This window comes from Nelumbo nucifera, chromosome 3 (assembly GCF_055504915.1).
Source record: "Nelumbo nucifera cultivar China Antique chromosome 3, China Antique-T2T, whole genome shotgun sequence".
NCBI classification, from domain to species: domain Eukaryota; kingdom Viridiplantae; phylum Streptophyta; class Magnoliopsida; order Proteales; family Nelumbonaceae; genus Nelumbo; species Nelumbo nucifera.
Genome location: NC_142651.1, coordinates 82,722,638 through 82,736,918, shown reverse-complemented (window position 1 = coordinate 82,736,918; position 14,281 = coordinate 82,722,638). Strand labels below are relative to the sequence as shown.

The following is a 14,281-nucleotide window of genomic DNA, read 5'->3' as shown; positions in this document are numbered from 1 at the left end:
TCCATGCCCATAATTTTGAAATAAAGCCTGTAATAATTCAAATGATCCAAACTAGTATTCAGTTTAGTGGGTTACCAAGTGATGATCCTAATGCACACATCGTTAACTTCCTTGAAATATGTGATACCTTTAAACATAATGGAGTTAGTGATGATGCTATTAGGCTAAGATTATTTCCTTTTTCAATGTGTGATAGAGCTAAAGATTGGTCCCTGCAGGAAGTATCACCACTTGGAATGATCTAACCCAGAAATTTTTGGCTAAATATTTCCCACCCTCCAAAACAGCAAAATTAATTAATGATATTACTACTTTTGCTCAATTTGAGAGGGAGTCCCTGTATGAAGCATGGGAAAGATTTAAAGAGATGCTTAGGAGGTGTCCTCACCATGGGATACCAATTTGGCGACAAATACAAACCTTTTATAATGGTATTACCCCCTCTAATCGGTCCATTATTGATGCAGCCGCAGGTGGTACAATCATGAGAAAAACTCCAGAGGAAGCATATGACTTAGTGGAGGAGATGGCATCAGACAGCTACCAGTGGAGCAATGATCAAACCAATCAGAGGGGAGTACACCACATTGATTCCTTTGCATCCTTATCTGCGCAAATAGCCAATTTAAATAGAAGACTGGATAATTTTAGTATTGCAGCCATTAATACAACATCTAGCATCTCATGCGATTTATGTGGACAAATAGGACATGCCAATTCTGATTGTCAATTAAATAATCCTTTTATTTCCCATGAGAATGCTAATTTTATCTCTCATGCTGGCAGGACAAATTACAACCCATATTCAAATACATACAACCCAGGGTGGAGGAGTCATCCCAACTTCTCTTGGAGCAACAATCATCAAAAGGCACCCATGGGATTCCAACCACAACCGCCCCCACAAGAAAAAAAGAGTAATTTGGAAGAGATGATTTCTAAGTTCATCAATGCTACTGAAACAAGATTCCAAAGCCATGAAGCATCGATTAAGAACTTAGAAGTTCAAATGGGGCAGGTTGTGAGCATGTTATCAGAGAGGAAAGAAAGAAGGTTGCCCAGCAACACAGAAAAGAATCCCAGAGAGCATGTGAACGCCATAGCCTTAAGAAGCGGGAAGACAATCGGTGAAGCCCCAGAAAATGACAAGAAAGCTAAAATGGCCGATTTACAAAAGGAGAATGAGGGAAGCACCCCTAAACTGAATTTACATGAAATTAAACTTCCTATCCCCTACCCTGGAAGAGTCTTGAAGGCTAAATTAGATAGACAATTTGAGAAATTTTTGGAAGTACTTAAAAAGATCCATATTAACCTTCCTCTTCTTGTTGTATTGTCACAGATGCCGAGGTATGCCAAATTCCTGAAAGAGGTGATGTCTAATAAAAGAAAGTGGGAGGATGGTGAGATGGTAAAACTAAACGAAGAATGTTCAGCAATTCTTCAAAAGAAATTGCCCCCAAAGCTTAAGGATACAGGGAGTTTTTCTATACCTTGCACCATAGGGAATACTGAATTTGAAAAAGCTTTATGTGATTTAAGCGCTAGTATAAATTTAATGCCCTACTTTATTTTTAAAAGGCTGGGATTGCATGAACTAACATCTACCACTATTACCCTACAGTTGGCCGATTGAAGCATTAAATACCCTAGGGGAATAGTGGAAGATGTCTTAGTTAAAGTAGGGAATTTCATCATCCCTGTTGATTTCATTGTGTTGGATATGGAGGAGGATAAATCGATGCCATTAATTTTAGGGAGACCCTTTCTTGCTACTAGTGATGCTTTAATTGATGTGCGAAAAGGTCTACTTACCCTTAGAATCAATGGTGAAGAAGTGGTGTTCAATGTATTTAAAACCATGGAACATCCCAACACAATTGAACATAAAATTTATGCAATCAATAGCATTGATGTTGGTGCAGCTGAAATTAACACATCTAAATTAGATGACCCCTTTGAAAGCTACATTATTAATTCATGTAAAAACATGCAGGTCATGGAGGAAGAGGTAAAGAAGGCGATGAACTATTTAGAGGACGACCAAGAAGGTTTCAAGCCAAGACAAGGTAATGCTCATTATATTCCTAATGAGAAACCGTTACCCTCTGTTTTGCAGGCCCCTATTCCAAATCTGAACTCGCCCATGATGGATGAAAGGGGAGCACACCGAAAGCTACAACCAAGAGAGTTAGAGGATCCGATTCATGATAGGGAAGTTTGTTTTTCTTTTTTCTTTTGCTTTTAGGTTATGTTTAGGTCGTGCTAACAATAAAAATAAAATAAAAAATAAAAATAAATAAAATAAATAAAATAAATAAAATAAATAAAATAAATAAAATAAATAAAATAAATAAAATAAAAATAAATAAAAAATAAAAATTATTTTTCCTTTTGTTACTTATGATTGTGTTTTTTTCCTTTCTTAAAACCTTAATCATAGATAGCAGGGAAGTCCTCTTAAATCTCTCTCCTTGTTCTTGCTATGCAGATTCCATACATTGAGGACAATGTAGATCTTAAGTGTGGGGGAGGATTAAGGGGTTGATCATAGTGACGGGATCAGCCTCTTTGTCGGACAAAGGTAATGATTGGGGATGCACTCTCTCTGATGGAAACCAAACTGCCGGCAGTTGATTTCAATCGTTGGAATTTTATTTTTGCAAAATTTATATATATATGATATATACATATATACGGTTTCAAAATGGTTGCAAATGGTTTTAATTCCCAGGATCCATGTGAGTAGGGAGTGCAACACTGTTCCTTGCAGCCGAGGGAGAGGTCCTCTCTTGTCGGGCAGTGCTTGATCATTATGGGCTGAGAGGTTAAGTGTAAGGCCATTTAGGATAATACCTGATGGGTTAATCTTGCATTTGCCCACAGTTCCTGTGTTTTTATAAGATGTCTTGGCCCTGGGACCACTTAGTGTAAGTGTTGGGCCCATAGGGTCCATGTGATGGGCTCAAGGGGTTCACTGGGCTTTCCAGTGAATTCGGTTAGGCCTTGTAACAAAGGTTGGGCCGAACCCCTGTGGCTGATGTGGAGATCAATGCTTGGGTCTCACGCCATACAAAGAAGCCCAACTGGGCAGCAGTTTGGAAACTTATTGAGCACTAATTACTTATTAGGCCTAAAAGCCCATTTCAAACTGGGCTGATATGATCACCCACTTAAGGGGGCGAATCTGCAGATAGGATTAACCTCCTGATGAGATCAGGAATGGGCTGATTTAATCTGCAAATAGGATTAAGATTATCCCCTATCCAAATACAGATTTGGATTGGGATAACTCTTAATGGGATTAGGAGGTTTCTTAATCACTAAGAAAGGAAAAAAACCCTAATCAAGAATTACAAGAATTCGACCTAGGGTTTTTGCAAGAACACTCTCTGCAATCTGAGATAGGATCTCATCTTCCCTAAGATGAAAATTGCATTCATGCCACTTTCAGCCTTAGGGATATCCTCCAGCCGCCGCCACCTTGCTGCATAGTTTGAACTCCATTGAAGGGAGAATCAAGAAATTTGTTCTTGATATTAGTCTTTGCTGAAAGGCTGATTTAGTTCGGTGCTCTAAGCCTCCAACGAGTTCTTGTGAAGAGTTCGGTACGTGAGACGTACATAGTTGGTTCTGCCCCACCATCGTTGTTTCATCTTCAGCGGGAGCAGATCTTGGATCTTTCTTTGGGCATGAACACTGACGTTGGGAGATTTTGATTCTCCATATTAGGTATAACCCTTCCCCTGACCTTGGCTCAAATCTGGTCTGGTTTTATTCGAGTAGATCCTTGAATATTTGATTCTAAAATAAGGGAATGCAATTCCCAGTTGGAAGAAAGGTAGGAAATTTTGGAAATTCGCTCACCCATTCTGTAACCTTTTTGGTGTCCATACGATGGATCCTACCATTCTTTCATTTATAGCCAGAGCTTCCAATGAGTAGTTGGACTCGGATGGTCCAGATGCAAGCCGTACGTGGGCCTGGCGAGATGTTCTGCCAGATCCACACGGCGCCCTATGACTGGGTCCGCCTGATCCGCGTCAAGGGACCCTAAGCGTCCTCATGGTAAGCCTATGTGGACATCTTCCATTCGACATGCGTCAGCCTTGTACAAGCTAGCCGAATGCGCCTATATCAAAAAGTAACTTATAAGAGACTTGAACCTATATGACCCTTTACTAAATAAATGTATTAATCTTATGTTGATAGAAGTATATATATCTAAATATTTTAGGGATTTTTGGACTGCACTCCCCCTCAGAAATCTTTTTTGAAGTGTGGATCTACTTTTTGATCCTATTAATGGATACAATTCAAATTACGTTAACGGATTTGGATTCAAATTCAAATTATGACAAATAGATACCATTTGGCATGTTAGACACTTTATGCCCTTAGTTCCAATCAGAATGATGTACATTATGACATTTATTGTAAATGAATTAAGTACATATTTGATTCATGTTATTATGGTGTGTTTCTGTGTAATACCCTTAAACTGGACACATATGAGACTCGTTTAAGTTTAGAATGTCCACAGCCCTTAGATAAGTCTGGGGAGATTTATCTTGCCAAGGCTGACACTGATGTGCCGCCAAGTTGGTTGGGGTAGCCTGTCTCAGCTGCCAAGGTAAGACCCGAGGTACATGCAATGTAGGTTTACTTGAAACCCTGAACCGGACCAGATTTCCAGTATTGCCCTGGACCTTGGAGATTGATGGGCAAAATTGGAAAGTTACACCTGACCCCTAGACTCGATTATGATACTGCACTAGGTGTCGAATTGGGTTGTCTTTGATATGCCAATCAGTGAGATCCTTAGAGGGGGTCAAAACCTGGGTATGTTGGAACAGTCCGAGAATACATCTGAGTGGGTGATCATAGTGATAGGATCAGCCGCTTTGTCGGACAAAGGTAATGATCGGGGATGCACTCTCTTTGATGGAAATCAAAGCTGCCGGCAACCGATTTCAATCGTTGAAATTTGTTTTTACAATATATATATATATTATGGTTTCAAAATGTTTGCAAAAGGTTTTAATTCCCGGGATCCATGTGAGTAGAGAGTGTCGCACTGTTCCTTGCAGCTGAGGGAGAGGTCCTCTCTTGTCGGGCGGTGTTTGATCATTATGGGCTGAGAGGTTAAGTGTAAGACCATTGAGGGTAATACCTGATGGGCTAATCTTGCATCTGCCCACAGTCCCTGGGTTTTTATAAGGTGGCTTGCCCCAGTGACCACTTAGTGTAAGTGTTGGGCCCATTAAGAGCCCATGGTGATGGGCTCAGGGGTTCACTGTTCATAACAGTGTATTTGGCCAGGCCTTGTAACAAAGGCTGGGCTGAACCCATGTGGCTGATGTGTAGATCAATGTTTGGGTCCCACGCCATACAAAGAAGCCCAATTGGGCAGCAGTTTGGAGGGTTACTGAGCACATAGACTTATTGGGCCTAAAGCCCATTTTGAACTGGTCCAATTTGATTAGTTAAAGAAGGGGCGGATCTGAGATTTGGATCAGCAGATAGGATAGGGAGTTATCCCTATCCACTAAGAGAGTCTAGATCCAAATAGAGATTTGGATATGGAAACCTCTTAATGAGATTAGGAGAGTTGATCTAATCTACAGATAAGATAAGGATCTATCCTTATCACTTAAAGAGAGTCCAGATTCAAATAAGGATTTGAATCAAGAATCTCCTAATGGGATTAGGAGCTGATCTCTTTAAGTCTATAAAAGGAGGAGGGGGCGAACCATTCAGTTTACATCTCAAAAACCCCTGACATCAGATCTTAGATCACACAGAGAGAAGACAGCAAAAGTGTGACTGTGCCATTTTCTCCCTGCATTCTCCTCCAGTTGTCGCCAATTTCCAGTTCGATCTCCATTCTTGTAGGAGCAATCAAGAAAAGTTCTTGATATCAGTCTTTAGAGAAAGGCTGATCTGAAGTCGTGCTCACATCCTCCATTGAGTTCTTGCTGAAGGATTCGGTTCTTGGGAAGAACACTACTGATTCTGCTCCACCCTACACTGTGTCATCTTCAGTGGGAGCAGTCTTTGGAGATTTCTTTGGGTGTGAACACATTTATTGGGAGTTACTGCTACTCTGTATCAGGTATATCCCTTTCCTACCTTTTGGTTTCAGATCTGGTTCGGTTCTTGGTTCAAGATTGATCATTGAAAATGCAGATTTTCTAAAACAGGGAATGTGATTCCTAGATGGGAGAGAGAGAGAAATTTTTGAAATTTTGCCCAACCTACCTGCAGGGTTTGGCCATCAATATGATGGATCTCTCATCCCTTCATGGCATTTGTAAGAATGTTTGCCAACAAAAGTTGAGTAAAAATTAGGTTGAATTAGTTTAGTTGTTCAATACCATAACCTGACCCAACCTAAATTGAGCACCTACTCCAACTTGACATAAGATTGGGTTGCCCTTTATACACTATATACAAATAATATTTGTACAAGCAAATATAAAGATAAGCCAGGTTAAGATTTGGGTTGGATTGCCCAAGGCCTCGAGTCCCTCAACCACAACTGAATTTGAATTTTTAAGAGTTTGAATTCAGGCTAACCTACCAAGTTGCATACTTGCACCCCTTTGTTGGGGCCAGGTTAAGCTTTGTTTATTGGGAGACAAAGGGTCGGCTGAAGGAAGACATCACACGCGCTTACTTCCAACAACTCTCTCTCTCTCTTAACCTCCGCTCTTCTCTGTTCTACCGTCCGCCTCTGGTCTCTCTTTCTCCATTCTCAGATCTCCCCCTCCGCCTCTGGTCTGTCTCTCTCCTTTCTCCGTTCTCTGTTCTCAGACCTCTCCCTTCGCCTTTGGTCTCTCTCTGGTCTCTCTCTCTCTCTTTCCCCCACAACCTCCACTCTCCCTTGTTCCACTGCCGCCAATGACGCCTCAGAAGATCTCAAGCATGAAACATCGATCAAGTTCTTAATGGATTCGAGGTCAAGCTTCACATCTTGATTGGTACGCTTGAGGATATGGTGGAGAGATCGCCACTTGTGAGGTTCTATCTCCCTGAAGCGTCTCCGACCATTGTGATAAGGCTTCAGGGAGACTATCTGGGGAAAATGGGGAAAATAGGCTTTATCGTCTTCCTCCCAGAGTCTTGGTCATGTGATGAGCAACGCCTGATCCACATCAAGGGCAAAGGTTGGGTCTAGTATGCAAGAGACTCTACTGAAAAATGTCCAGGCAATGAAGTCCCCCTTTGTATGATGGGCAAAATAGTCTTTTTATTCCTTTTGTCAATGGACATAGATGATAAGGAGGATTTAGTCAATTGTCAAAAGCAGTAGGAATACTTTAAGACAATACTGAAATAATAGGGGTATAGTTAGTCAATTTCCTAAACCTCAGGGGTAGTTTAAGAAATTTGCCTATATAATAATAATTAATAAATTACATTAATGTAATATTTACACAAAAGTTGTCCAAAATGGTCCTTTCAGCAAGGTTTCATTCAAAAGCCCTACCAAAATGAGCATTCCTTACGTTTCTTCTCCATTCGAAAGGCAAGGCTGAAAGCAATAACAAAAGAAGAGGGGCTACCACCCATTGAATCTGCAATACACCGTCCCTCAATCCGTCTCTCGCTGTCATTTTCTCCTCTTACAGGTGTAATTTGAAGAGGTTAGGGCTTCTGCCAGTTGCATTTGCAACTTCTGACTTCTAAGACCTAAACTAGACCTGATCACAGTGTTTTAAAATCACAAGGTGCAAAAAAAGCACAAGGGCCAATTTGCGCCCGAGGTGCAAGGCACAAGGCGAGGCGTGCACCTTTTTGAAGCAAGGCACAAAAATACAGAAAAATGCTAAAAATAAAAAAGTCAAAAGATTCAAAATGCCAAAAAAATTAAAAAATGCAAAAAATATTAAACATGATGTTAATAAAAAATATAAACTTAAATTTTAAAACAAATGTTTTAAAAATCTATTATCTAAAATTAAAATACATAAACATAACATGTGAGGCGTATTCAAATGAAAATTTAAAAATAAAAACAAACATATAATGCATTTTCAAGCATGTAAAACCCACAATCTCCTTTTTTTTCAATTGCATTACTTCAAGTAGCTAATGTAATGTAAAACATATTGCATTCTTGATTCTATGAATTGTCTTTGTATCATGCCCCTTGAGGCAACCCGAAGAAGTCCGTGTTAGGGTCTTTAATTCTTATTTCTCACATAAACAATAATGATTTTATAACTTTAATTACCTTTGAAAAAGATATTTTGTTGGAATGAATGAATGAACAACATTAGCAAATAGGGGGCTTTGAATGGTGTTGTTAGGCTAAAAAAAGTAAAAACATAGAATTTTAAAAAGGCGCATGCCTGGGCTGAGGCTAGGGGTGTACAATCGATCGGTTTAGTTTGGTTCGGTTAGAACCGATGACCTAACCGACTATTCGGTTTGACCATCTCTCCCAATAGAATTGCGCCAAACTAGAGTTTAGAACCAACTATGCTCATTTAAATCGGTTCGATTTTAATGATTAATGAATAATTAGTTATTAGACTTTAGTATAGGTTTTAATAATTAGTCTTGGTCTTAATGAACAATTAATACAACTACAACTACACTCATTTAATGAACAATTTAATGACTAATTATTAAAACAACTACACCCATTCTTCACAAACAATTAATGAGTAATTAATAATTAGTATATGTTTTAATACTTTAGTTGTTTAGAGTCCCTAGACAATTAACTAAGTATTATTAATTAACTAGAATAGGCCTAAAGCTGTAAATCACAATGGGGAATTGTGAATTGGCCATTGGAAAACATAATAATTATTAATTAATAAGTATAAAGTTTTAAATAGAATATTATATATTTAATAGACTTAATTAGATACAACCACTAATTTGGTTCGATTGAAAATCCCAACCAAACCAAACCAAAACCGAAAACCAAGTTTTTAAAGAAACAAAAATTGAACCGAACCGACATTCAAGTTAACCAAATTGAACTATCTTATTTGGTTTGGTTTGGTTCAATTTTTGGTTTATCATTCAGATTTGAAAATCCCTAGCTGAGGTGCATGGTGCATCAGGCGCATGGCGAGGCACACCAGGTGTGCACCTTTTAAAAGGGGTGTGCCTAGTATTTGGGAGAGACACATACCCTAAAATGCCCCTTGCCTATGTGCCTTTCAAATCACTACCTGATCAACACATGCTTGTTGGATCTCATCAACTGTAATATATCCACTCCCATCCTTGTCAAAGTATGAAAAGCCAATAATGAGATGTTCCTCACATTCCTTTGAGTATTCAACTTTTTGACCAACCTTAATCTTGCCAATTTTAGGTGAGGATTCAGCTTTTAGTCTTTTAATGCCCCACTTTATAATAGGTAGGGGTGAGCAAAAAGAACCAGAAAACCGAACTGATCGAAAAAATTGACCGAAACCGAACCAATGGTTAACCGAACCGATTGGTTTGGTTTCGGTTTGATAATATTAAAAAACCACTAATTATGGTTCGATTTTGGTTAACCTTTTAAAAAACCAGCGGTAAACTGAATTGACCGGTATATACTAATAATATATATATTATATATATAATATATAATTTATATATTATATTTTTAAAATCGAATAAAGATTCGATTTTAACCTAATAATCGGCCTCCTCCGCCGTTCCCCTTTCTTTCTCTCTCTCTCTCTCTCTCTCTCTCAAACTCTCAGTTCTTTTCTTCCCCAACGGATTGACGACCTCCACCCTCCGGCTGAGTCACTGACATCCGATAATCTCCGGGCTCCGAGCCTCTGACTGATGGCCTCTGACGTCTGACCAACTATCTCATTGTCTTTCACTCTTTGTTCTCTCTCTCAGACTCAGTCATTTTCCATCTTCTTCTTCCCCAATGGGCCAAACCTACCGACGGGCGATGGCCTCCGACCTCCGGGCTTCGACCAATAGTGTCTCTCACTCTAATCTCTCTCAATTCCGTTCATCGGCTCTCAATCTCTCACCAGTCATCTCTCTGACTCTCTCAGAGTCTCAATTCTGTTCACTCTCTCTCATACCGTCGGCTCTCAATCTCTCATCTCTCTCTCTCTCTCTCTCTCTCTGACTCACTCAGTCTCTTCTCTCTTAGTCTCAGTCACTCATCTCTCTCACTTCAGTCACTCTCTCTAACTCAGTGACAGTCAGCCAGTCACTCATCTCTTTGTCTGTCATCTCTCTCACTCTCAGTCACCACCAACTTTAGAGTTCAGGCGACACCGCGACAACCGAGCCGACAACAAGTCAACAACCACCAATTGGCAAGTCGGCAACCAGTCCGGCACTAGGAAATCGCCACCTCTCACTGCACCTCTTTTAGGTTTTTTTTTTTTTGTATTTTTAGAATGAATGAATGTTGTTTGTATTTTTCATTTCAGCTTGAATAATTTTTTTTGGATTGTTAGAAACTTAGAATTTAGAAATTTAAATGAATGAATGTTTACTTTAGCATATTTTTCTCACTCCACCTCTTTTAGTTTTTTTTTTGTATTTTTAGAATGAATGTTGCTGTTTGTATTTCTCATTTCAACTTAAATGAATTTTTTTAGATTTCTAGAATTTAGAAATTTAAATGAATGAATGTTTAGAATAAATGAATGTTGGCTTAAATCATTGTCTATTTTTTTCTGATTTTATGGAGAATTTGGATTAAATCTTGAATGAATGAATGAATTTAGAAATTTAGTATATTTTTCTCACTCCACCTCTTTTAGGTTTTTTTTTTGTATTTTTAGAATGAATGAATGTTGGCTTAAATCATTGTTTATTTTTTTTTTGATTTTATGGAGAATTCAGATTTTTGGCTTAAATCATATGTTTATCTTTTCTAATTACACATGTATTTTTTTTATTTATCAGATATATGTCAAGTATGAGTGATACCAATACAATGCCAGATAGTCAAACTCAAAGTGCCAGCAATCATCTAGTTAGAACCACAAGCATAAACCCATCTCCTTCTCCTGCTGCACCTTCAAGTAATGCTGGCAATTCATCTCACCCAGCTAATTTAGAGATTGATTCAAAAGTTTGTACCACTTCTTCTAAATCTTGAGTGTGGGATAATTTTACTAAACTTGACTACAAGGACAAAAGTGAACAAAGGGCAGAGTGCAATTATTGTGATAAAGACATAGCTTGTCCATTTTCAAGTTGTACTAGTTCCTTTAATCACTTGTCTAGATGTAAACAGTATCCCCTTAATAATATAGACAAGCGGCAAAAGACTTTGGAAGCTTCATTTCAAAGTTCTAAGGAGGGGAGCACCACACCATCACTTATGCCTTACAAGTTTGATCAAGATGAATGTAAAAAAGAACTTGCTAGGACGATTATTGTAGATGAATTACCTTTTAAGCATGTGGAACGAGAGAGGTTTAATGGCTTCTATGGTAAGATGCAACCAATATTTGTAGTTCCTTCATGATACACGTTAGCTAGAGATTGTTATAGTCTTTATGTGGAGGAGAAGAAAATGTTGAAACAATTTTTTACAAAACTATCATCAAGGGTTTGCCTCACTATAGACACATGGACATCATCTCAAAACCTTAGTTACATGTGTCTCATTGCTCATTTCATTGATGATGAGTGGAAATTGCACAACAAAATTTTAAATTTTTGTCAAAATTTTGGTCATTCAGGAGAGATAATTGGTAAGGCCATTGAGAAGTGTTTACTTGATTGGGGCATTAAAAGACTGTTCACTATAACAATGGACAATGCAAGTTCAAATGATGTAGGGATTCGGTATCTGAAGAAAAGACTTAATAATTGGAAGGGAAGTGTCTTAAAAAGTGAGTTCTTGCACATGAGATGTGTTGCACATATTTTGAGCTTAATTATCAAATAAGGGTTGTCAGAGGTAGATGATTCTATTTTCAGGATTCGTTCTATAGTGAAATATGTATGATCTTCACCAACAAGGTTGCAAAGATTTAAGGATTGTGTGGAGAAAGAAAAGATAGTGAGTAGGGGTCTTGTTTGCCTAGATGTTGTAACTTGGTGGAACTCTACTTAATGCTGGAATCTGCTTTGAAATTTCAAAAGGTGTTTGATTTGTTGGAGAGTGTTGATAGTAGGTATGTAGATGATCTTACTCATGCTAAAAACAAGGGTTTGTTTATTGATGGAGATTGGGAATATTCTCGTGGTTTGCTACCTTTTCTTAAAATTTCCTATGAAACTACATTGGAATTGCCTGGCTCACTTTATATAACTGGAAATGAATACATGAAAGACATTTACGGTATTGGAATTATTCTTTCTCGGAGGTGTAAGAGTGATGATTCCTCTATTAGTTTTATGGCTTACAAGATGAAGAGGAAGTATGACAAGTATTGGGAAAATGTCAATAATATCAACACTATGTTATTCATTGCAGTTATTCTTGATCCCCAATGTAAATTGGAATATGTGGATTGGGTTATTAGTGAGTCATATGATGTTGATATTGCTAAAGTGTTAAAAGATAAAGTGAAACAAGTTTTGACTTCTATGTATGAGTTTTATAGTTCAACTCAGTCATCTCCAAATATTCACTCAAATAATCAATCTCAGGATCCAAATGATATGGAAGTTGAGAATGTGGAGGATGTTGCTGATTTCATGAATTCATTATTTAACAAGCAAAAAGTGGGCCAATGAAGTGTAGAGAACAAAACGGAATTGGATAAATATTTAGGGGAGGAATGTGAAGATTCAAAAAGTAAATCATTAGACATGTTGGCTTGGTGGAAAACTAATTCCTCTAAATATCAAGTGCTTTCTTTGATGGCTCGGGATTTATTAGTTATGCCTATGTCTACAGTTGCATCTGAATTGGCTTTTAGCACTGGAGGTCGTGTGTTTGATTCATTTCGTAGTTCTCTAATTTCGAGAACGGTAGAAGCTATCATTTGCAGACAAGATTGGTTGTGAATGTCACGTGGTCATCTTTATATAGAGGAGAGCTTAGATGAGGTTGAAAATATGGAATCAAGTAAAGTTTGTGTTTTTCAATTTTGTTTTTATTGTTCATGTTTATTTTGTTATAGTAATTCTAATTTGTATTTGTCTTTTTATTACAGAAATTGTATCTTTGATCGAGGAGCATCCTCTTGTCAACATTGATGATTAAGTGGTTGAGTGGTTATGGAACTTGTGTTTGTGGTTGTGAAGTGTGAAACTAAGAACTTATTTTTTTATAGTTGTGGTCCTTGTAGGCTTGTGGTTGTGATTGCCAATGATGAATATGAGTTCATTCTTTAGTCTTTTAGATAATATTTTGACTTCATTCTTTATTTAGGGTTTTCTTTTTTTTTGTTTTTCTTTTCTCTTCAGAGCTGAATGATGATTATAACTATATGAGGATCTAGCTAGCTACCTGGAAACACTGCTATTTCTATTTACTTGCTATATTGGATTGGTATAATTGCAGGTGTCGGAACTTATATGATAATAGCATATGCTCAGGACAAATATACTGCAAAGGAGCATATATACTATCGGCTGGTCCAACTCCTTGTCATTACAGTTACAATGTCTATGATAATTCTTTATGGAATTATCACATGGCTGTTGGGACAAAACCTGTTAGCACATGACTGCGGAAAGGAGCAATATCCATATTACCTTATTCTTGGTTTCTTGTTGCTGTTTAGAATGTCAACTCTTACAATCTTTTCATTTGAGCTAATGGCTTATATGAAATTTGGTTTCTTGTGCAGGTCTTGTGCAGGGACTAATGAGTAGATACTAGAATTTGCCTACACTCGGTTCAAGGCTGAGTTTCCAATCTTTGATAAGTTGAGCTCAAAGATCTTTTAATAGCGGGTTTCTCTTTTTCCCTTGGTTTGAATTTATTGTGATAGAGATTGTGGTGGAAATCCAATTAGCTTACCCATGTCATCTTAATCAACTAATAAAGTTTCATTATTTTTTGGGACAAACACCTTAGATGTAACGATTCTTGTGAATGCAAATATAATGACAAATAGAATGTGAAGACCCCCACGCAGAGTCTTGGATCTCCATTAGATCACATTATGAGATTCTGCATTTTATCTCAAGTCCAAACTCACAAGATTATTTCTGTCAGCACCATGAACTATGTTAGGAGTAAAAGCATTTGAATACAAGTCTTGAAACAGTAGTCTTTATGTCCTTATTTATTTGTTTTCTTTCTTATATCATTCTGAAATCCAGGTCTGCCTTGACCATAATTGGGTTGTGTTAGGGTTGATTGAATTTGAAGGGATGG

General features: G+C 37.8%; 1 non-coding gene across 1 annotated transcript; it reads right to left on the bottom strand.

The window, feature by feature from the left end:
* Positions 1 to 289: 289 nt before the first annotated feature.
* On the bottom strand, positions 290 to 396 carry LOC148801412 (small nucleolar RNA R71). The gene has a single exon (XR_016084881.1). It is a non-coding gene; the product is annotated as a small nucleolar RNA R71 (small nucleolar RNA).
* Between the last annotated feature and the right edge of the window lie 13,885 nt (positions 397 to 14,281).